Here is a 25,218-nt window from a genome sequence, read left to right as displayed (position 1 = left end):
GCAACTTAAAGAAAATATGGAGAAATTATCAAGCAAAGCAAAATGTCTTAAATCCCTTTAATGAGACGTCATTTACTTAAGACCCAAGTGACTGAAATATGAAATTGCAAATCTGCTGGCCAAAGTGTGTAACTTGCTATTGCTATCTATTTCTGTGCTGGATTACTGGAGGTTCCTATAAAATTCCCATCTAGACAGAGGAATGCTGGGGAGACTGATAACTACAGCACAATGACACTGCCTTCCATCCCTGATAAGACAGCATAAAAACATAGGGAGTTATCAAGGAAGGGGATGAGACCAAGACAGAGGGTGCAATGTTTCCACTATGGAAAAATTGGTGTTCCCACATCTTCAATGTTGTGTACAATTCTCATCCCTACACCTCAAAATAGTCCTCATGCTTTAGAGAAGGGACAAAAAGCATCAAGGAGAGAACAGAGGGGAGTGGAGTGATTCAGTTTTAAAAGGGCACAGCTGTGGGGACACATGGTTAAGATTTTATTTTAAAAAGCTGAAATAGACACTACTATTATTTATCAAATCTCACAACATGGGAACTGGGGTCACTTGAGAAAATGAGAATGAATTAATTTTAAGACAGATCAAATGGCACTTCCTTGAGCTGTTAATAGATAATTCCATAAGCTGATGCCAGGAGTCACACACAGCAGCAGCCTCTTCAAAAAGTGAACATATGGACTATCCCTAAACTCAGGGTGGCAGGTCTGGATGAGGGCTATACCCACTGGCAGCACAGCACATCCCTTCTGCTTGCAGGGGCAGGAGGCAGGCCCTAGGAAGCAGCCAAGCTTCCGAGTGCTACCTAAGCAGAATATTTTTCTTCCCCCTTCAGAGACAGAATATTAGACTAAAACAATCCCACCACTGGCCCAGAATATTTCCAAAGTCCTTATACAGATTTGTACAATTTCAACTGTGCAAAGTTTGAACATTAAAAACTCAAAACTAGAGGCAAACTTCCTGAAGATGATTGATATGTCATGAGCAAATAAAGTGAAAATGCATTTTTTTTTTTTTTTGCTTTAATTTTGCTGCTGAGTTAACTTTTAGAAGATTATTATTACTTGTCAGTAGAAGGTAGTTCACAGGATTGCAACACTGCAATATTAAAACCACCACCAGTTCCACTCTGTGAAATACTCTTCAATTCCACAATATTCCAATAACATGTGTTCTATCCCTTGGACAAATTGACCTTCTCTGATTCACTGTCTTTGAATGAAAAGCATTTATTAAAGATACTGAATTGCATACTATTATTGTCATGAGTAGTCTTACTGTTGCTGTTATTAAAAGTGAAATAGTCCTCTGTTCTTTTTACATTTTTGCCGCACTCCCGCCCCAGATCCCTGATCTCAGCCCCGGCTAGCTCGTCCTGGGGCGAGAGTGGGCGATGGAGGCACCCTCCGCCGCTCCCAGCTGGGGTTTGGAGAGTGCCTTTGTGGGTTCCGGGCAGCGCTGGCAAGCCTCGCGGTGATAAATGAAGAGTGGATCCTGCTGGGGGCTAAGTCCAAGTTTATTGTGGCCAACGGGGCCAAATGTCCTAGAACGATGCCAGCCAACAGGAACAAGCACAAGGTGCTTGCACTGGCTTATAAACTGTAAGGGAGGGGTATCCAACGACCAATGGGGATAGGGATAGGGGGTGGCTCCGGGATGGGGGGATATGGTGGAGTCCAATGGGGGAAGGATATGGGGGGAGCCCCAGGTCCTCGCCCAATCACCCGGTGCCCTGAGTAGAAGCTTCTGGATGGATGGGAAGGGGCACCGAGTGATAGACAAGGCACCCGGGGGGGGTAAAATGCCTCTTTCAGGGTGATGGATAGATACTGGGAAGGCGGGAAGGGAGGACAAGGCGGGAAAACTGGGGACAAACCAAGTTGCACACGGGGGTACAAAGGAATAAACCAATACATAATACAGGGATAAGAAAACATACAAATAACGCAACTCCACACATTTTTTTCATATTTGCATAATAAATTCATTTATTTTAGTTTTTAAAATTATCTTAATCATTCAGAGACAGCAGAGCTATGTCCATTTGCTAAGTTGTCCCATCCAAGTTGAGGAATATAAAAGGTGAAATTGTATTAAAACACTTCTTTCAGCACATTAAGAAATGTTCGTAAAATTCCTCCTTCTTTTCTTCCTAAACTAAAAGTTCTGTATTACTAGTCATAAGTTAGAATTCTAGACCATAAAAAAGTAACAAATAAATAAAACCCAAATCCCAATGTTTTTATTCTTATTTAAGTGGTGGATTATTATTCTAAAATGACCTGTTTTTTTGAGTTTTAGCTACACAATAAGCCAAAGTGACCTTAACTTCAACTTTGTTATCTATTTAGATAATAGATACCAACATATCATTATTTTTCAGTTTAGTCTGATAACCACTCTGGGGAAAAAAACCCAAAACTTTTTAAATGTTGTTGGGTTTTTTTTGGTTTTTTTAATAGTTTTAGTGCAATATTAATATTGCTATACCTGGGACTGAACAGCATTTTTTCTTCTTCAACAGTAGTACATTTATAACAATGGATACTAAATGTCTGTGATCAGGACATCTTTTATTCTAAAATAACCACAGGGTCAAAAAAGGCAGCGTTTCATTATTGAGTTTAAGCATATTTGTTAAGAATATAACACTCTACACTTTAGGTAATAGCAGTGGTTTGAAGCTTACTAACATCCAGCCAGACCCTGAAAACTTGGTCTGTGTGTGATGGTGACAGCAGCTGAACACGAGCCAGGCGTGCCCAGGTGGCCAGGAAGGCCAGTGACAGCTGGCCTGGATCAGCAGTGGTGTGGCCAGCAGGAGCAGGGCAGGATCATCGCTCTGTCCTGGGCTCTGGGGAGGCCACTCCTCGAGTGCTGTGTCCAGTTCTGGGCTCCTCACCGTGACAAAGGCATTGAGGAGCGAGACCAGAGAAGAGCAATGGAGCTGGTGAAAGGCCTGAAGCAGCTGAGGGACTTGGGGTTGTTTAACCTGGAGAAAATGAGGCTCAGGGGACCTTGTCGCTCTCTAATACTCCCTGAAAGGACAGTGCAGCCAGGGTCATTCTCTTCTCCAAAGTATCATGCAAAAGGACAAGAGAAAATGGCCTCAAGAAAAGGGGAGGTTTACATTGAATTTTAGGAACCTTTCTTCATAGAAAGGGTTTTCAAGCATTGGAACATGCTGTCCAGGAAAGTGCTGGAGTCACCATCCCTAGAGGTAATTGAAAACTTGTGTAGGTTTGGCGCTTGGAAACATGGTTTAGTGGTGGACCTGGTTCTGATGGGTTGGTTAATGGTTGGACTCAATTATGTAATTCCATTATTCTTCTTTCTTAGAGTAGTCTTTGCTTGGAAAAACAATTCCTGTAATCATCAGTATCATGGGTTACCTTAGAGAAGGTTTGGATGTTGCTTTTCATAACTCATTGCACCCAGTCATGTTTAAAGTCCCAGGTAAAACTTCCAAGGTGCTGATGTTTATTTTTTTATTCCATCTGAAAGTTATATCAGTTATAGATATCTCAAAAATGTCTTAAGGAAAAGTAAAGATGTCTGAAGGAAGAAAAATACCAAGGAATTTCTTTTCAGACAGTGGTACCACGTTCTGAAAGTCGTACCACTGTCTGAAAATTGTATCACTGTCTGAAAAGAAGCGTGTTCTACCTTCTTGAAGTCAAAAGTAGATTTCAAGACCTGTGAAAGCATTCTACCTAGCATGCAGAAAGAAGTGGACAATGCAGGATGCTAATAGATCACATTGAGTAATTTATTGCAGAAACAAAAGGGTTTTTGACCCAGAAACAAACAAAAATATTATTTTATTCTTTAGGCAAAAATATCAACAATCATATCTAATAAAGAATATTTATTTGTTAGAGTATGCAGATTTTCTTTTCTCTTTATGTCTGTATTTATTCATTTTTGGTTCTGGTTATCCATTTGTCAGTTCTGGAAAAAGATGAACCAGGTTGGATGGAAACTGCAACAGCTGATATATTACTTCAACGAAAGGGCTTAATTTTATGGAAAACAGACAAGCTCAATCTTTTTATAACATTTGCAAGCAATGTGATTTAATTCAAAACATACAGATAAATAGATCTAAAAGGATTCATCTAAATTAACTTAGGCCACATATTAGATTGGATACTTAAGTTACATAAGTAAATCAGTATAGATCGTTCCTATCTAAAATACTGTAGCTTCAGTGAAATCAGTCAACTGAATACAAGTAGTCCTGTTTGACAATAGTATCTGCACTTGCTACAGCCAGCATATTTCAAAACTAAAGTTATGTCTTCAGAATGGACAGCAGCAGTAAATGCACTCTCTTTTGTTACTGATGTTGCTATAAAACATGAAGTAAAATAAAACTTTAATTTAATTGTGAAAAATACAGCCCAAAATGTAAGTACTTTTCCTTTCCAAAGAATTACTTTAATAAAATAAGTGCCTTAGTTGTTTGAAGAGTTTTCACATTTACTAGATGCAGAAAGAGACTCTATCCATCTTGCAAAGCAGTCCCCAGATCTAGAATCTTTTCCACTCCTTAGACTTGTGGTAGGATCCCAGAGGCTAGGATAAAATGCATTCATTCTGGAATCCTGGCTCTGAAGAATGTGACAAATAATAAGAGACAAATTCTTGGCCTTTTTCCTAATCATTAGGTAAATTAAAGAGATTTAATGATAAAGATAGGCAGAAATATTTAAGAAAATGTGTGAATTTGGGTGCCGAGAGAGCTGCTTGCTCAGCAATACATCTGAGCAGGGATAGGGATCTGGAGTGCTGTGTCCTGTTCTGGACTTCTAAAAGGTACATGGAGCTCCTGGTGCAGGCCCAGTGAAGGAAACAAAGATTATTATGGGACTGGAGCACCTCTCTTACACAGGCTGAGGGAGCTCGGCCTGTCCAGCCTTGAGAAGAGTTGGCTGAGAGGGGACTTCATCATGATCAGTAACTGGAGGAAGGGTGCCAGAGGATGGATCCAGGCTCCTTTTGGTGGAGAGAAGCCACAGGACAAGAGGCACTGGGCAGGAACTGATGCACAGGAATCTCCACCTGAACATGAGTGAGATCTTCTTTACTATGCAGTGACCATGCACTGGAACAAGTTCTCCAGAGAGGGTGTGGAGACTCCTTCAGTAGAGATAGTCAAAAACCATCTGGACACAATCCTGGGCAACGTGCTCTGGGATGAGCTTGCTTGTGCAGGGAGGTTGAACAAGATGACCTACTATGGACCCTTCCAACCTTACCCATTCTGTGATTCCATGAACTTCACAAAAGATGACAAAAAACTGAAAGAATAAAAGGATGTAACACAGATTATGACCTTGGTGATAGGCCTGGTGCAAGCTTTCGAATGCAAGGAACAATAGAAATGATGGGGAGAAAAAAATAATAATTACTTGGTTTAGACTTGACTAGAGAGAAAATATCAACACAGAGTGACCTTAAAAAGTCTGTTCCCTCAAGTGATTTATTTTTGAGTATCTGCCTAATTAGGAGTTTGGGAAGGGGTGGGAGATGACATAAAAATGTGTTTTGTAATTTTGCTATATGATATAGAACTTGTTTATGTCACCTACCATAATCCAGGGGCAAGGCACAGTATAGTATTCTAATCACCTTTCCTTAGGTAGAAGTTGAGGTTGTTACTACCTAAATGAGATTCCCAAAAGAATCTAGAAATCCAAATCTTGTTGCAGACCCTGGAAATTAAACCAACAAAAATATAAATCCATATTGAAATTGATATAGCCTCTAAAATCTGCCCATTTGTCAGAAGATTTCCAGTGGATTTCTTGTCAGTGAAACAAGATAGCCCCAAGTATGTAGTGCCTCAGAGCTAAGGACAAACGTGGTGTGATTTCAGAAGCAAAAGATATTAATGGATCTGCTCGTTTTTGGCCCGAGGACTGAGAGCCACAAAGATCTGCTTGATTCCCATAGTCAGCCTGAGAGCAGGAGCAGAAGAACCAAGCAAAGGGAAGAGCTGTCTGAAATTGAAAGCTTTAGAAAGGAAACAGAAATTCTAAACAAAACAAAACAAAAACAAACAAAAAGAGATAAAATTAGAAAATAAGTAGACAGGAGAGTGGGAAAAGTTTTATTTAAACAAATTTATATATATATTCAGCCATTTACAGCAGATGCCTCTGAAAAACCTTTAACTTGATGTGAGTAATCAGAATTTGCTAAAAATTAAATCTTTTTACCACAGTCAGTGCAAAGACCATAAACTGAGCAGTTACTTCATAATTTTTAATTTTTAACAGTTTGAGTAAGCATCAGAAAATCTGAATATATTTGGGGTTTGGATTTTGTTTTTTGAGGTTTTTTTTAATGGAATTGGGCACAAGTGTAAGGTTGTATAAGTTGTCAGCTGTAAGCACAGTGATTCAACAGAAATAATAGTTTTTCTTTTTAATTGGAAGACTGAGCTTTATTTTTCTGATACTATTTCACTCATGTATGGACTAGCTTGGCAGTATTTGGAATAAACTCTATAAAGCAAACGAGCCCCATAAACTTGTCAAAATGAATAAAATTCATAATAGCCTCTCAGAGGCAGAGGATGGATCCTGAGGTCTGGGTTCAGACTATCTATTTGCTGTACATTGCTAAAGTAGTGAGAAAGGGGAAATGTCAAGGACAATTTGAGTCTGATGTGATGCTGGGAAGTCACTGACTCTCCATCTTGACACTGTCTGCATATAGTCCTGCATCAGTTAGACTCTTGATTTAGCCTCCTCAAATGATGTGCCATAAGTTAGAATATGTGCAAATTCTGGAATATATGCAAACTCCACTTCTGTAGAGACAAAAAAATACTCATTTCAGCTGAGTAAATGTTTCCTATGCTTGAAGATCTTAAATATAGAAACACCAGCATATATGTATATATATCCTTACCTGCTTTTGTCATGTTTGAATGCATATTACCTCTCAATGTGAGATTTCTGAGCAATTTAAATGCTCACAAGGTAAAGGAGGATTTGAGGGAGAGGGGGTGCTTCATTGTCATTAATATAACTTGAACATTTATTTGATTCCATGGATATTGAAAAAAGATTGTCAAATATTTGTAAAAGTTAATGAGGTGTGGATAGGCCAAACATGGAATAACACTCTCATCTGCCATGCTGATATTGCATTAGTTACATTTAGAAAAATTGCTGCAAAATTAGAATTCTTTGTGAAGAATACATTCTAAATATCACCAGACTTGTCACAGATTTCAATTCATGTCCTTTTACACAGATTCAGAAATCTCTTGTCCTCATTACTGTAAAATCTATATTGACCTCATAAATAGAATTGCTTTAAGAGACATGTAAGCAGAGCTTTCCAGAGGCTGCATCAGTTAGCACAGGCAGTGTAACAAAGTGGGACTTAGAACCACGAGGTTAAAAACCAGCTGAAAACACTTATTCTATATGTCCAATAGTATATAAATATTGCATACTAAAATAACCATAAGGCATATATATTTTAACATAATATACTACACAATGTTTTACATTACAATATACTTCAAAAGTAAGTACTCAGAAAAAATGTCTTACTATGTCATATTCTATGTTTCTTTGTGACTGCTGATTACTCAATATTATACTGTAAGCACATAAAATCTGCAAGGTTTATAAACTAGAATTTATGCTGTGTTAAACAGAACAGAGAAGGAGGGAAAACCATCTTTTATTTTTTTCTATTTAATACTGAGTATAATAATAAATTTCATTGCTATCACAATTTTACTCCAAGAATTAAAAACATTGCTGTTGACATGAACCTCTTTACTATTTTTTTTTTTTTTTTTTTTTTTTTAAGAGCAATGTCCAAAAACCCCTGGATAGTATCACAGAGGTTATTCAGAATGTAGCATATGCATTACATTGCATAGAGGACAATTCTGTATAACTTAATAAGTGTCCCTATCTATAAAATTCACAGGTCCTCAGCTCACACTCTGACTGCAATGGCATCAGAAACAATAGTGCTCATGTCAGCTGAAAATATTCTGTGTCCCATCATTTGCACTGCAGTGTGTACACCCCATAGATGAGGATTTTTCTTCCTATGTTTTTTACAACAGATCCAAACCACTAGACTCGAAACATAAATTTTGGGCTAGTTAAATCTCAGCACAATATTTGAGTGTACTTACAGGTGATCCATATATTTGTGGAGCACTGAAAGGTCAAAGAATTTATGGATAGACAACTGTTGCCAAAAGGGCTTTGAGAGCAGACATTAGTTCAGGTGAGGTTATAATATGATTTTCTTGCTCCCAGGAAATTTACTTATTAAAGTGAATATTGACTGTTCATCTTTGCTCACAGCCCACAGCAATATCAACTAAAGAAGCCAAATGATCAAAAATGTATTCTGAGCCTGGAAAAAGCAGCCAACATTAAATAAAGTCTTGTTTTGCAACAAATTTAAAGTGCCTGTAGCCTATATCAGAGCATGGAATTCTGATTTTCACAACTTTAGCAATGAAAGGTGTATGAGACTACAGAGGTTGAGAAAAATAATCTTTGGCTTCTCACACCAGCTCCAGCAGCAGGAGTATACTCTCTCCTGCAGCAGGAGTTACCCATGTTCATCAAATACACTCCTTTTTACTTTGTATCCACTTTCTGATTTCCCTCTCATCAAAGAAATTATGAAATGTGTAGTATTAATAGCAATTCTTTCAACATATTTTATTTATAATCATACCTGAAATTTCATCTCCATTAGCTTCAGCATCTTTGGTTCAATTCTTTGTTGCTGGTCACAAACTTCAGGAAGGTGGCAAATGAGAAGGGACATGTGAAACAGCTTTCATGGGAGTATAAAATGGGCAGTGACTTGTTCTTTAATTCCTCCTCTCCCGGGAGCAATAAACCACAGAGGAAAAAGACAAGCAGTTAGCAGCTCCAGCAGTATCCCAGTGTGATACCCTGCCATAGCCTCACGGTCAAGACTGACATCCCAAATGACAGCAGAAGGCAAAGTCTATCTTTTGTCTAATGGGTCACAGTATACCAACTCCCTGTCTGCAGTATAGTGGTAGCTGAAATTTTAAAGTTATCAGAAGGGGAATAGAAAAATATGTAAATATTTACTCTTAAATTAATTTTCCTCTTCAGAAAATTAAACCTGGATGAAAAATTACAATGTTGTTCAAAATTCACCAGGAAACATCCTAGCCTGGTGATGCCCTCAGACTGCTACTTCTGCAGGGCCCCATGCTCTTCAGCATCTTCAAAAATTACTTGGATGCAGGACTGGAAGGGACACTGAGCAGGTTCACAGACAATACAAAACTGGGAGGAGCTGTTGACTCCCTCGAGGGCAGGGGGCCCTGCAGGGAGACCTGACAAATGAGAGGGCTGGGTACCTAAAGAGACCCCACAAAAAAGGTGGAGAGAGACTTTTTACAAGAGCATGTAGTGACAGAACAAGTGGTAAGTTCTTCAGACTGAAAGAGCAAAGGTTTAGATTAGATATTAAGAACAAATTCTTGACTGTGAGGGTGTTGAGGCACTGGATCAGGTTGTACAGGGAAGTTGTGGCTGCCCCATCCCTGGAACTGCTCCGAGCTAGGTTGGATGGGGCTTTGAGCAAACTAGGTTAGTGGAAGGGGTCCCTGCCCATGGCAGGGGGTTGGAAGTAGATAATCTTTAAGGTCTCTTCCAACTCAAACCATTCTATGATTCTATTAAAATTTCAATCCATCTGCATATTTATGACAACAAAACTCTTCCAACAAAAACTTTTTTAACCAATACTAACAGGTACACAAATTAAGAGAATTATAACAAATAAAAAGAAAGTGACATGAAATTGCTATTCCTGCTAAACTGCTTTTGCCTGCCTTTTGTTTCAATATGATAAATCATTATCTCTTCAAGGCAAAATTGAAACTGTTTGTAACCATAGCAACTACATTTAGTCACAAGTAAAATAAATTTAAAAGTGAAGACTTGCCATAAGAAGTGCAAATCCTTAATCCTTCTGTGAGAAGAAAGCCACAAATACCTATCTTCTCCTTTGCACCCTCCTTCCTACTGTATGGCCAAACTGAGGCATCCCAAATTCACAACAGCTGTCATTTAAAAGAGGCACCCTTCAGGTTATTTGTCCTTGATACCCAGAACTGCTTAGCATTTGACAAAGAGTTTTTTCTCCTTCTTTAGATTGTAATGAACAGCACCTGAAGAGTAATGGCAGAATGTGTAAGTATTCCCTTGCAAAAAGAGTTTATAATTTGGATTTTAAAAAACAATTGCCTTTGTATCATGGAGTCAAGGTCATGAGTCACAAGAGCAAATATTAAAATTTTATTTTCCTTTAAAGACTTTTGCTCCACAACCTTTTTTCTGTTCACATTTTCCTCCTTTTAAATGTTTCAATAATGATTTTTTTTCTGATTTCTCCTATCTTTTCCTACAATGACTGCAGTTTTCTACTAAAGATACCTTCATTAGTATTTCCTTAGTTCATGTGACTGACCTGGTATAAGAAATGGGATGCAATAGAAAGAAACATCAGGAATTCTGGGACCCTTACTTGATCCTCCTTGCATGTCTAATATGTTCTCCACCCTATTTCTGATCTCTTCAGCATTTCTTCTGGCTCTAATTATATTTTTACCTTGTTCTTTCTTTACAATAATAGACATACTCGATGTCCCCACTGTGTAGTCCCACTCCAAAACACACAGCTGTGCAGCTGCCTGTGGTCAAAAAGAAACAGCAAAAGTTAGAGCTTCTGCCAAAACTCACAAAGTAAATTACACACTTGGCATGGAAATGTCTATGTTGGTCCCATCTTCTGGTATAAGCATTCAGAAGTGCATTTTGAATAAGGGGGAAAGGGAAGGGGAAGGGATCACCAGTCCTGGCTTCAGCACTGGCCCACCTAATGGAGTACCCATAGTCCTGAGGCCAATGCCCAGGTTTCATGGGGGGAACCTTTTTATAAATAAGTTTTTTCTATCCTGGAAATAAGTTTCTCACTTTCCATGCAAATCAGTTGTCATGTGCAGCTCATTCTTCTAGATGGTTCTGGAAATGGGTTGGGGGACTTTTGGAGTGTTTCATGGCTTAGATCCCCCTTACTGGGTCTGTCTTTGTCAACAGTCCATGTCTTCTTGACCTCAGTCCTGCCTTTGCACTTTACTTTTTTGTACTTATCTCCAGAAGCCATAGCAAGGATATTTGTCCAAGAAAAGTGCTGTCCTATCTCTGCATGGCCCCCTTCTACAGCTACATCCTGTTCTTTTTCACAGCATTTTATTACCAGCTATTCTTGTCTGTTATTACCAACAACCCTTGACTGACTCCACATCTGGCAGTCAGTGTTTGAGACAGACACATTAACCTTTTTACCTTTTGGACTTCTCCACCCATTTGCATAATTTTCATAGCCCCATTTATCTTCTCACACTTGCTGTTCTTCAAACATGTCACAAAATTAGCCTCTGGCACCCCAGTGCCTTCTTCCCAGAGGATCATTTTATTATACCAGGCATCCTCCAGTTCATTTCAGCTCTTTGCATGGCTCTGAAGCTCTTCTCAGGAAAGTCACAAGGGGAAGACATCTCAGGCAGAAGAAAGAAAGTCCCTCTAAAGCCTTCAGCTTTGAAGACAAGAACAAAATTAATTTATGTTTTTCTCCACTAAACTACAGGAAACCATAATTTGCTAGAGTATGAATGCATGCCTTTTTCTTCTTCTGCTTAACCCTCATTCACATTTAAGCACCAATGAAAGACAACTGTCTGTGGCTGGGAGCACTTACCCTGAAAGGGGTCATCAAAATGTGGGAAGCCAAGTTTCATCAGCCTCACCTTCTAAGCAACAGACCTGTATGATTAGAGGGATGCTCTAAGCGTGGGAAAAGTGCTTCATCTGATTGCCACAGCCTACCAGTCCAAAATTCCCTGATGATGTTCATGCTTCAGATCGTGTCCTGTACAGAGAACATTGTATTGTCCTCGCTACAGTCTTACACTGGAGAGAGCAGGATTTGTGCCATTGACAACAAAAAGCCAACCCCCTTCACATGGAAATAAAGTCTTTCTTCTGACCCTGAATTTTTATTTTCAGTTTGGAGTCCACTGAGCTATGCAAGCTCATATAGTTTTTATCCATTTCAGCATTAATGGAAGGAATATTCCACAGTTAAACTTATTCAAAGAGGGATCAGCCAAGTATTAACATGATTAAAATATCTTACTAATGCTTCTTGACTGCAAACATTATTTAATGCCTTTGTGAGATAGACTTAAACTGCTACAATCAGTAGCTGAGCAAAAAAACCACTATGGCATTTACCTTCCAGCATTTGTCACTCCCCATGAAACCTGAAGCTGCATGTTTTCCTGGTCCAGTTGCACATTACCAGAAGAAAAAATGTTCTGATTTTGGACAGAGATGGGTAAACTATGTATTTCATCCTCAATAAGTTCAACAGGAATAGCATGAAATCTGAGAGTGGTGGCATACCTGGCAAAGCAGGTGAAAAGGGTGCACAACTTTCAGAAAGACATAAACAGGTTAGAATGTGGAAAAGGCCACTTCACACCTGTATGAAGTATTATCTTAGGTATTGTATTTTTGCAAATGTTCTGCAAAATATATGGTTTATCTCAAAATATTTTTTAAATAGTTTTAACTGGGGTGAAGAAATGTGAATTCTCTCTGAAACCTTAGGTTGTTAAAAGAGAGACCTAGAAACAACCTAAATTAGCCTAAATGTTCAGGTTTTATCTGAATTTTGAAATCATAAATGTGGATCAAGTATGCCAAAAATCATGGTTTGTGGTAAGGCAAATTCATTAAAGCATTATATTAGACACTCTTTCTATTCATATAGATTAATAGATTCAGATGACATTGAAAATACAATATCTTACTGGATTATAGTCTTCTGTTAATAAGTGAGTTTGGATTTTAGATTAATTTTGCTTCTTCCTCTTTAATTCTTTACCTTTTCATATCAGAGAAATCACTTGTAAACTATTAATCTTGTCTTTGAATAAAAGCCAGATATCAAAGTGATAGTGATGAAACATTAATTTTAAAATGTTCAAGTGGAACATTGTACCTATGCATTTTACTTCACACTAATAGGCTCAGAATGAGACAAATCCTGTAGCTCCAGAGTGCTGCTTGAGAGCAGTAACTGGTTCATTCCCACAACAAAAATCAAGCACAGCAGTGCCACAGGTGATGTGGTCTTGCCCTAGAGTAACTGGCTGTGCAGCAGCGGGGAGAAGGCAGGAGAAAGCAAGAAAAAACAGGAAGAAAGAGAGGAGAAGAGGGGAATCAGACATGAGTTTAGTCAGGGAAGAAGATCCAAAACTATTCATATTTTAGGCTAGGAGGATTTTCCATATTCTCAGGCCCAGGAAGAAGGCAGTAGTGCCCAGTGTAGCAGGATGCTCTCCCCAAAGTGGGAGTAAAACAGCTCAAACTGTTTACAAATCAAAAGTGGTGAATAGAGAAAGGGATATCATGCTGGGTTTGGTTTTGAAGAATGCTGAAACCAGCCTGACTCATCAGTCTGGAAATTAAACATATTTGTAGTGAGGTAAAACATGGCAGACCTGATGGGGCACCTGCTAAACAAAGCAACGAGTTATACTGTACCACTACTAACTTATCTAAAGATGCTGAACTGACACAGCTGGCCTGGACACATATGACTGACAGTCTTTCACTTTGTATTATAAAGTCCAGTCCCACTTTTTAACAGCAGAGTCTTCCAACATATCCTTTCTTGGAGAACTTGTGGACATTCCTCCCTTGAGCACAGACATCCTTCAGGCAGAAAGCATCATGCCTTCAGGCATGCTCCTCAAGGCAAAACAAAGGAGATTTGCCCAAGGTAGTTGCTGAGTAAGAGCAATCTCTACTTATTGTTTTTGCTAGCTTTAATATAATTGCTTCAATATTGCTTGAAAAATAGTGCACTATAGCATATTAGTAGTTACAGCTACCGATACTGTGTAGTAAATAATTCTGATTAAGATCTTTTAATGCAATCACTGTCATAATAAATAATTTATTTTTATAGCAATTTCTTTTGTTTGCCATCCTTAATCATGTAGGACAAACTTGTATAAAGATTCAGTCACACCTTTATAATGTTTTGCACAAAAACTGTCTGAGAAGGAGTTTAGAAGCAAGGAGGTCCATTCTGCACCTTGTGACTCAACAGGAGGGTTTCTCTAATAAACTTTGTCTGAAGCTTCATTCTGACACCCAGTCATCCACACAGTACCTACGCTGCTTGCTCCACTGCATTGCAGAGCTGTACAGTGGATTTGAAATATATCTTGCCCTGGGGAACAAGAAAAATTTGTGGATTTTACTGCTCTATTTTTCTAACTTTTCTTTGTATGTTACTAAAATGAAAACAAAAGCTTTGAGATATCATTATATAACTACTGGTTTTGTATAATAATGTGCCTGTTTTTCTTCCAATACCTGTAGAGGCTAAAAAACTTATGATGTGTATTAAAGTGGTCAGCTTCATCATTCAGTATTATGCCTAACTAAAACATTTATATTCAAATGAGGGATTAATCTGTTGTTTTGTATGGCAATCTGAATTACTAAGATACATTGTGTTTAGGGAATACATTTACTTCTGAATCTGAGCTTATGGTTTGTGTTTGTAATTCTCATTTTATTTTGTTTTAATTCTGTTTTACAAATGTTCATAGGATCAAAAGTCCTCATCTTAAAGAAAAACATAGTAAAAATAAACAGCCTCAGACAAAAATACAGTTTTGGAGATTTTTTTTTTTTTACTTCTTTTCAGTCTAAGAAAGCTAATCACTCCTTCTGTTTTGCAACACAGCAATCAACCCATAATAGCAATATTACCACTTGAAAAATCAGATGAGGCAGAGTACATGTGATTAGCCTGAATGTCAGCACAATGCTGAGATGCCCTAAACTCTCAAATACTTGCATCAGGCAAGCAAACACCTGCAGATAATAAGCCTTCTTGTACAGCAGTACTTTGAGGCCACACACATGATCTTAGGGAACCTTTGACAGCTTAGTCTCCTTTACATGGGATGCACTAAGTTAAGGAGACATCCATCTCAAAGACTCTAGCATCCAGAAGTCATTTGGAAATTCAAGTCAGAGCTGGACACTGCTGCCTATATGGATATGAGGAAACAAAGCAAGTGTGATGACACTGACTGTTCTAGAAGTTGTGCTCTTACACATTGTTCTCATGACAGTAGCAACAAAAAAGAAAAAAAAAACAACAAACCTGATTTAAAAAATACTCTTATTTTAATTTTCATGTGAGAAAAGAAGAATTATGATATATTTTTGCAGGTAGGGGTCAAATATCTCTCCCCCCAGGACAAGTCCCAGTTTCTGAATGTTAGCCACAATTTGAAGAACATTTACTTCCAGCTTTATTAGAATACATTGTTGGGTTCCTACTCATATATATTTAACACAAGAAAAGGAGTTTAAAAACAAAAAGCAGCTCTTCTGAAAAATGTGTGCATAGAGAACATCACATTTGAATATTCATTGACAAAGTTTTATATGTCAGCCTCAGTGTCACAGATTTAATATAACACAATTGAAAATTAGCAGTAAAATAAATAAACCCAAATTACTTAGATGGAAAGAATTTACACTGTTAATACTTTATGCGGTCTCTTATTAAAAAACGCGTATAACAATGATTAAAAAACGTGGCTTCAGGCAAATAAGTAAAATTTTTGTGCTGACAGGGAAAGTTCAGTTTACATTGAAAGAAATTTATACATATTTTTTGTAATAAGAAATGGTAATAAGTCTTTCTTCTCTGAGTTTCACGTACAAAAATAACCCTATGAGTTAATCAGAAAGGAAACTTTCTTCTCATGCATTTTTCTCAGTGATCTTCCCAACTGTTCAGCATTAAAAGTATGAAAGGGATAGACTGGGTAGGTTTTTCACCTTGTAGAAACCTGAGCAGGAAGGAGTTAATGCATTGCTATGCCTCAAATACCAATGACCATTCAAGCAGTCAGCCAGACCAGCATTTGTCTGGAAGAAGGGAGAGGGGAGTATATGAAGGTATGGCAGCCCCTTTCTGGAACCAATTTTCCTGTTCAGGTCCATGAGGACAGCACAGTATGCAGCACAAGCACAGAAGTGGGGTCAAGGAGCAGGCAAGACCAATAGAAGCAGAAAAAGGGCACAATAGGACCCTCAAAACCCCTCAGCCTATTTCTAGAAAGGTCAAGAAGAATAGACTGCACGTGATAACTAATTTAAAAGAGCAATAAACCTAATCCCAGGGTGTCACTAGAGGACATGAGAAAGCACAACGCAGTTACTGCTGTTGTCACGACAAAGAGAATAATTTTATTTTTTCTAACTCCAGCATTTATAATTTTCCAAATATGACAGTGGAATGGAGGGTGAACATGCCACCTCTCCAATGACACTGGACAAACTACCAGTCCATCAAATTTATCCTCCTCTATGAAGGAATGCAAAACAATAGGTTATTTACAGAAAGTTGTGTGAGAAAATTTGCTACAAGAATGTAAACTCAGAAGACTTTAGAAAATCTCAAAAAATCAGGGTGACACCAGGGTGGAAAACGTACCTACAGAAAGGTACCTCCTCAAGCTGGACACTCTCTCAGCTCAATCAGTGCTGGACCCAGCACTGGGGATACCCTGTCCTCTCCTACCTCATCTCTCTTTCATTTTTCTTTCTTCCTTCTTTATTTTTATTCTTTGATAATCATGATCATGATCATGATCATGATCTTGATAATGATAAGATACAAGGAAAATATATGCCAATTTTCATGGCTTTTGCTATTCTCTTTCCACTATGGGTATCAACAGATCTTGGTGCTCCATTCATCCCTTCACCAGCATTTTGCAAACTATGGATTGCACAGTACAGACCTCTAAGATACAAGTCTTCTGGCTTCTGTAGAACATGCTGGCTTCTTGTTTATTAATCTTCATATTTGTTATATCCTGAAAAGGGCCATACAAATATGCAAATTATCTTATTTTGTTGTTAATTTGCAGGCTTTTCTGTGAGACATCTTCCTTCAGCAGCAGAAAGCACTGGCATTTGAAGGCATCGAGGGAAGGGCATACAAAGCACTGACACACAAGGAGACATATTTATGAAGGTCATCAAGTGTTCAAATTGCAAATATTGCTATCTGTGTCTTAAACATGGCTTAATTCAACATCCATTTATCCTCTCTTTTCACATCCAAATGCAGAGAATCTTTTTGTAAATTTTGGAGTGGCTCCATTTGGATAGCCATGAATCTTTTGTCTGCTTTTAGATGAAATATGAAGCATCTACCTGTCAGAGAGAATTAGAACATGTGCTATGGAAATGTCAAATTAATTAATTAAATGCCATACTATGGGTGTAATAAAGTTGTATGTGCTTTATGTAAATAACAACCCCTAGCAATTTACAGCTGCTAAATTAGCTATAACCTTTACTTGAATTATATAGCCCCAAACTTCAGGTTTTAATTAAGTTTTTCCTTGTGCAATAATTTTCAATATGCTTCTGTTGAAGTCAAGAATCAGTTGAAATACTGTATAAAGAAAAAATTGTAATTTACATTGTAACATTGCAGCCACATAACGCAAACAAAGGCTATTCTCTGGGAAATACAAGGAACTGATCACTTAGCAAGCTGGGGTCTTTCAAACAAAATGGTTTTAAAATGCAAATTCACACACTTGGAAGCAAGGAATACCTACAAAGATAGCAAGTTCATCCTGAAATAAGCAAATCCAGAGAGGCGTTAGCATCTAAATTAAAAACCATCGGAATATGGACTTTTGGGATGCTATTCTGAGAAAAGGGCTTATTTAAAGCCCAGATTAATCCATTGTAACTTGAGACCTTTTGTCTGCACTGCCAAAATGTAAAGTTTATCTCTGAGTGTTTATATAGGCAATGTCAGGAGTCAGGTATCTCCAGAGAGAGATGCAGATATTAAGCAACGTGAGTTACCCACTGAAGCTCTCTGCCTTTCTGTTAATTACTGAGCTCCCAGTTTTGGCACACCAATTATGTTTGCTGAAATGAGTCTGATAAATCTAAGCCCATGTCTTTTAAAGTGAGTTTGTCTAAAATATGTATTTTTGATCTGATATCTTCAAAGTAAGATGGGATGGTTTCAGAAGATGCACACAGAAAGGAGTTACACATTGGCCAAGGACAAGTCACTGAATTCAATACAGAAGTGAGGGGTGTGGTACAGCCTCTAGAATAAAGAGACCAAACTCTTGGTCACCTCTGAAACAGTGAAGCATTTATCAGGATGCTGAGGATTGGTCAAAATCCTTTGATTGTGTCAGCCAGTACTTCATGCAACAATCCAGCAGTGGCTTCACTGTCGTACCTCAGCAAGATCCTCTCTGCCCCATGCCAATGCAAGTCATATATCACTTCTCAGGAGCACTCAAATGTAGAAAATTCAATCTGAAAAGCTGATGGATTTACAACAGCAAATCTCCTTGAAAACAGGAATTTGGGCTAGAAATCTTCTGTGTTAGCCTGACTAGCTCCAGTCACAGCTATCTTGTGTTACCTGTGTGGTCAGACACAGCAGCTGTGTGACAACACACAGGGCAGGGAGACAAAAGCAGACGTGTTGGCAGGCTATCACCTTTGGGAATACTGCCCTACTGGTGCTAACTTTAATGTAGTGCCCAGAAATATGATGAAAATCTCCAACCTATGTAGATTTTAACATAGTCTAAATTTAGAGTCATGTATATTAAACTAGATTATCTTGGATTTCCAGTCTGATTGATAATGATTTTCTACTTTTTGGATGAGATTATTTTCCTATTTCATGGCTTCTCTAATTTTTACCATAAACACTGGAAGGAAGGGTTAGAGATCAGTCACCCCAAACTCATTCCCACTTTCAAGATTCCCTCTCAGTCTTGAACCAATATTGAGGTTCACAGAGTTAGCACATTCAAATTTTTTTTCAGGTAAGCTTTCAATATTCAACTAGAAATATAAAGTCCACCAAAAGATGCGCTGCACAAGGATCCAAGACAAAGAGAAACTAAGGCACATGGCAAAGCAGACTCGACCTTGTAAAGAAAATAATTGTTCCCTAACCAGTTAAGCTGGGAAAAAGCTCTTGGTCTAAACATCAGTGAGGTCTGACAGCCTTTCAGCTCAGGAAGGAATAAATAGCTTCTGAGGAGAAAGGGTAATGCAGACTCTAAATCTATCTGATGGTGTGATTGCAAGGCTCTGATGGGAGCTCATTTATACAGGTGAGCTGCTCGGTGTAAAAACGCTCTTCGTGCTTTAGATGCATCTTGAAATATATGTCATCACAAAGCCATACCTCTTTGTCAGAAGAAAAGAAATCAGCAGAATTTTTAACTGCCTTGGCTGATGCAAATTTAGTATTGTATTTAGAGTTTACCCAGCTGACAAAGGCAAAAAAAAAAAAAATAGCTTAAACTGTGAATGTTAAGAGGAATCAGATAATTGGGTGTACATCTGTCTGCAAGTCAGTGTTTGAATATGAACTTTTTGCACTGTCAAGAAGTCTTCTGCCTGCTAGACAGAATGGGTATTGCCTGGCTGTAAATTCTGATAATGAAAAAAGTGGCATACCCTGAAGTTTCTTATTAATAGAGATGAGACAGAAGCACCAGATAGGAGGCTGATCAGGCATTGAGCCTGATTCTGAGAAGAATCAAGAAAAAAATATCAAATTTGTGGGTTGAAATAACATCAGTTGAAATAATTGAAATTAAGTAAAATGCAATGTTATTAAAATAATCATAATAATAATTTTAAAATAAGAGAGTGGGTTAAAACACAAGAAAAACAGGTGATGAATAATACAATTGTTTAACACCTGCTGAGTAATGCCATACCTGTTTCCAAACTGCAATTGGCCCCCTTCTAAGTATCTTCCCCAGTTTATATATTGAGTATGATATCCTATGGTATGGAATATTCCTTGGGCCAGTTCGGGTGGTTGTTCTGTGCTCCCTCCCACATTTGCTTTGTCTCCTCACTGTTAGAACATAGGAAATTGAAAAGTCCTTTACTCAGTAAAAACTGTTCAGCAACAACCAAAATGTAAGCGTGTTACCAACATTATTCTCATACTGAATTGAAAACACATCACTGTAGATTTCTCAAAGGATCCATTAGGGATTCATTTTCTCATCAAAGATGGATGACAGATCTGCTGGTTGATATTCATAATACCTGAATTTTAATTTTGCCACGTTTTTGTCAAACCCTTTGCTTTGTGCAAGTCCTGTTCTTCCTAGTGGAAAAGTCCAATGCAGTGAGGCAGCTGGCCATGAGGCCCCACACATCACTGCTTGTGTGTAGGAAGAAGGGTGGAATTCCCAAGGTATCCATGTGCCACACTATGCTTGGAAACTATTTTGGCAGTTTTCAAAAGCCTCAGCTGGATACATCCAACACAGAGACACATCCTGCAGCCTTGAACTGTGCAAGTTCAACTGTTCTCCAGTTCTTCATGCTTTGATATACAGTGAACTTATAAAACGTGTTTATGGCAACAGTGCTCACCAAGCTTAGGACCATGATAGCAAAGTTGAAATACTTTGCCTTCACTGCATGATCAAACAAATGTCTTGAGGAAAAAACAGTTATACAGACTATCACACACCTTTAAAGCATATTTCTCACATAATGATAAAGATTGCCTCTAGTATGTTGCTGCTGGAAATGCTCTGCCAGGTTGCTATAGCAACCTTCTGCTATGTAAATTAGCAAGAGCTTTATCACAAGATTTTTAGATTGTTGGATTTGGGGAAAAATTTTGGAATACAAGCTGAAGTGAAAAATAAGCTGGAGAAGCATCTAAAGGGACCAATTAGTAGTTAGCCATGGTCCAGTGGCAACTGGATACTAAATGATTTTTTAAACTACAGTTTTCAACATTATTCTATTTATCCCTAACCGTTTGTACTGGCAAAGGTGGTGGCACTTAGTTTGAAGAAATTCCCATTTAGGCCTTATACAATTTTAAAATAATCCACTTATACTCTAGAAAGGCAGAAGTGCAGAGGTGCAAAATCTGTAAACTTAAGGCACCTTAAGAGGTTAAAAGCCAAATGAGCAACCACAGAAGAGAAATACCTAACTCTAAGATTACCTCAAAGTTGTTGAATGCTCTAAAGTTTTGAAAAACACTGGAAGGTCATTTTTAACACTGTTCTGCTCAATAAAATAGCAATGTGACTGCCAGGGGATTCTTTTTCTAATGAGCCTCTTCATTTCAAAATGGACTATGAATTTCTGAATTTTCTGAGTCTGATCCAAAGTATATTGAAAGGTACCTGGTGACCTTTAGCTGATTTTGTATTAATCCCTAGTATATTTAGGGATGATTACTTAGTTTACAGATAGTGATGACCTACTGGTTAGAGATTCCCAGCCTCATTAGTGTTCCCCAGTGAAATTATTAGGTTTACAGTATACAGTAAATACAGAATACAGTAAAATGCCCAGTCCTTTTTTCCAGGAGACTAACAGACCCATCAAAGATTAAAGTAAAATGTAGGGGGAAAACAGGCTTTTTCCTTTTCTTTATAAAAGCAATATGTCTGTGGTTGCTTGATGGTACTTTCTCATGTTAATTGTTGCTGTTATTGACACCAGATTATTACACAGCAGTAAAAGGAAAAGAATGTATTGTCCCTTGTGGATGGGTTAGCAGGTGACAGGAACATCAAGAGCAAAAGGTGAAGTGATTCAAAGGAATGTCCTTCTGATAATATGTGTCCATTTGCAAAATATTTGAAAAATCCTATATTTATATCATTGGAGGGCACAATATTATTTTTCCCAATATAAAGCATTTCAGACAAAAAGCTTGTGCTGAACTAGCTCTTTCACAAAATTCTGGGTTTTGTCAAAAAATAGACCCTTTAATGGTATAATTCTGAGTTTTTCCAGGAATTAAAAAAATATGAAAAAAACATGAGGGGGAGCAAAAATGTTATACAAGAAGAACTTCCTATTAAAAAAATTGAACAAAGAATGTTTTCAATGAGGATTGCAATATATAATATAGGCTTTGATGTGTATATATCCATCTTAATGATGCATGAAAAACCTTTCACATACAGTTTTGCATTAGGTATTGATAAATGCTAGGTTGATAATTTTGGAGAATTTTATGTCAAATGAGGTGCTTTTTTCTTGTTTATCCACTATATTTATAGAGACTAGGTCTACATAATATTTCTTCCTGAAACATAGAATGATTTAGACTATACACCAAAAATAATTAAGATTACAGGTGGAAATGCAAACACTGATTCAACACAAAATTCATAGTAATATTTTTTTAATTTGTTTATTGCCTGACTTACATCACAATCTATTAATGTTTAGATTATGCATTAAAGATATATCCTGTTATTTTAGAGGTCAATATATATATATATATTTGTGCATTAAAGATATATCTTGTTATTTTAGAGGTCAAAAATGAAGCTGTTACTGCTTTTTTTATAACAACAGGGAGATTTCCAGGAAGATAAAAATTTATATTCCTGATATTTTGCCCTAAAAAACCCCATAGTTTTTATTGCTAAAGTTGCCACCAAAACATATTGAGATTTTCCCCTGCTCCAAATCATATATATATATATATATATATATATATATATTTCTTATGGAAATTTATCTATTAATATTTTCCATAATTCTCCTTTTTTGGAGCTTTTGTTTCTTATCTCCTGCAGGATCTGAATTTGTGCCATCTGCATATGAACAGACAAATAAATTCAAAGTACAATCAGTAAATATTTATCGTTTTTTAAATATGGAAGTTAAATCTAATTTTACCTTTTTCATTAAAAATATGATGCGAAAATTACTTTCTTGTTCTAATTAGATAAGAAAGGAAAAGCTTGGATAAGAAAGAATGAGGTGAGACTACTACTTGGTAAAAAATTCTAATTTTTCAGCCTACTGCTTTGTATACTAGCCTAATGTTAGAACAAAGAAGAGGGAAATAATCTAAAAGCAAAAATGCTTTATAGGGAAAGAGAAAACAATACATTCATCTTTTTTTTTAATTAGAGACGTAATAATGAAGAGAAGGACATATTTTCCTAAACACTTGTATAAGAAGGTAGGACAGAAAATTCAAATGCTTCATACCTACATTAAAAGACTTGACTTATTTAAACAGTATCCCAGCATGGAGGGCTTTGGAACTACCAAAAACAGGGTAGGAAAATGACAAGAAACTGGGGAGGAGAGGAGGTTGTTCGTATTAGGATCAAAGTTGCCAGACAGCAAGATGAGTGAGAGTCTGAAGGAAGAAATTTGAGATTTATTGTGGCCCTTTAGAAAGTTACCAGCATAAAAAAGACTAACGTCATTCATCACAAAAATCAAATTTCTGAGCATATCAAAACTAAAGTGATGTTTCAATCGCAACAAATCAAAGATTATAAAATTTGGTGTCATCCGTGTCATTATTGATATCAGATGACATTTGCTAGGTCATAACATTTGACATTGGTTTGGCAGCCTTAATCGGAAACCCAGGTGGACTGTTTGCTGAGTTCAGAATAATGATTATCAATAAGAATCAGGCACCTATAAGGGCTTCAGTAATGCTGTGCAACTTCCTGGACACCCTCCTGGATCTGATAAGTCCTGCAGGTAGAAGCCAACAACTATTTGACATAACTGAGCTCATCAAACTTGTAAAATGTTCTCTGAGGATTCAGATGATTTTGAAGAGAAATTTTGGTACCTTTCCATGTAGACATAGACATCTCCAAAGCCTCTAAAACATATGTTTTCTTAAATTCATGTAAACTCCATGGTACAGTTTGGGTGCTAATCACGTGAGATTTCTGCCCTGGGATAGTTTTTAGGTTCACTGGATCCCACTTTAATGACTGAAGTCTCTGCCTTTTATTCCTGTCTTCCCATTTCCCTGTCTGTGCCACTGCATACTTAATCATCTCAGATCTGCGATAGCTATCCCGAATCTCATTACAAAGTCAAGCAAAGAGAAAATCAAGACATACCATAATGCTAATTAGCTAAATCAGACTCTAACTATATCTGCTTTCCCTTTGCTGTTCAGATATGCGAGTAAGAGATGTTCCCAGCTAATTATTTAAAAGCTATGGCTTGCTCTATTGCGTAACGTACTCACTGAGCCAAAGCCCCAGTAGAGGTAGAGCTGATAGACACAGCACTAATTCCTGCTGTCACACTTTGAGAACCACTTCCTCTCAGCTTTATGTCCTCCATGTTGTCAGTCATAATTGCTATTTGCATATGGTCCCATAATCGATTTTGAATTAATGTGGTCAGTGGTGCTTTGCAGCGTGGGCTACTGATCAGCAGAGGTTCTTATGCAAGATGTGAAACTGAGAGAGGTCAGTATTATGCTGATTTGATTTTAATATTAAACAATCTATTCGTGTCATCCTCTCCGCTGACTGGAAATCAATGGAGCTTCACTGCTCTGAAATGGAAAGGCTATCTTGACAAATCAGGTCTTTTCTGTGTGCAATTCAATTAATACAGTACAATGAATTATACATAGCCAGTGAACAAGATGTTTGACATGGTCATAGAGCTGCAGATGAGATTTGGTAGGTGACCTACAGGCTCAGATCCTCCTCAGTGCATAAAGATACAGGTCACTTTGTGGATTATGGTATCCAGTAGACCTAACAGCTCTCCTTTCTTCAAGATGCTGAAAATCCTCCGTGTTCATAATTAATATGTTCTATATGTAACAGAATAGTTTGCATGATTAACAGCTCCCCTTTTACATACATGACTGCCTAACAACTAAACAAAGCATTTATAATGACAGAAAAAGGGAAAAGCTGATAGCAAGGTATTATTTTCACTCCTTGTTTCGGCTTTGATACAACAGAGATAATTTCTTTAAATAATGATTTTTAAAAAGTGCATTATTTGCATTCCAATTAAGTACCCTATGCTTTAACAGTTGAACAGAATGCTACCATTCTTGTTTTTATACAAGTGAGGCAGAGAATTCTGATTCTGATCCCACTCTGCTAAGTCAAAATTGACTGTACAATAAGAAACAAAGCACAAAGGGCTGAATCTCAAAGCAGAAATGCCAAAGTGAAGCTCT

The 25,218-nt window shown here is 37.5% G+C and overlaps 1 long non-coding RNA gene across 3 annotated transcripts in view; it reads right to left on the bottom strand.

The window, feature by feature from the left end:
* Positions 1 to 4,809: 4,809 nt before the first annotated feature.
* Positions 4,810 to 25,218, bottom strand: part of LOC116183181 (uncharacterized) — a 43,912-nt gene continuing 23,503 nt past the window's right edge. Inside the window, exons 2-4 of one of the 3 annotated variants that reach the window (XR_014953027.1) lie at positions 19,964 to 20,106; positions 8,758 to 10,759; positions 4,810 to 5,327 (exon numbers count right to left, since the gene is read on the bottom strand). This is a non-coding gene — a long non-coding RNA (uncharacterized LOC116183181). Of the gene's footprint in view, positions 10,760 to 19,963; positions 20,107 to 25,218 lie in introns of all 3 variants that reach the window. The other 2 variants (XR_014953028.1, XR_013340503.2) reach the window with 2 other exon arrangements.

This window comes from Lonchura striata, chromosome 2 (assembly GCF_050655825.1).
Source record: "Lonchura striata isolate lonStrDom1 chromosome 2, ASM5065582v1, whole genome shotgun sequence".
Classification (NCBI taxonomy): Eukaryota; Metazoa; Chordata; class Aves; order Passeriformes; family Estrildidae; genus Lonchura; species Lonchura striata.
Note: the sequence above shows the minus strand (reverse complement) of the source record. Positions and strands in the feature narration are given on the sequence as shown.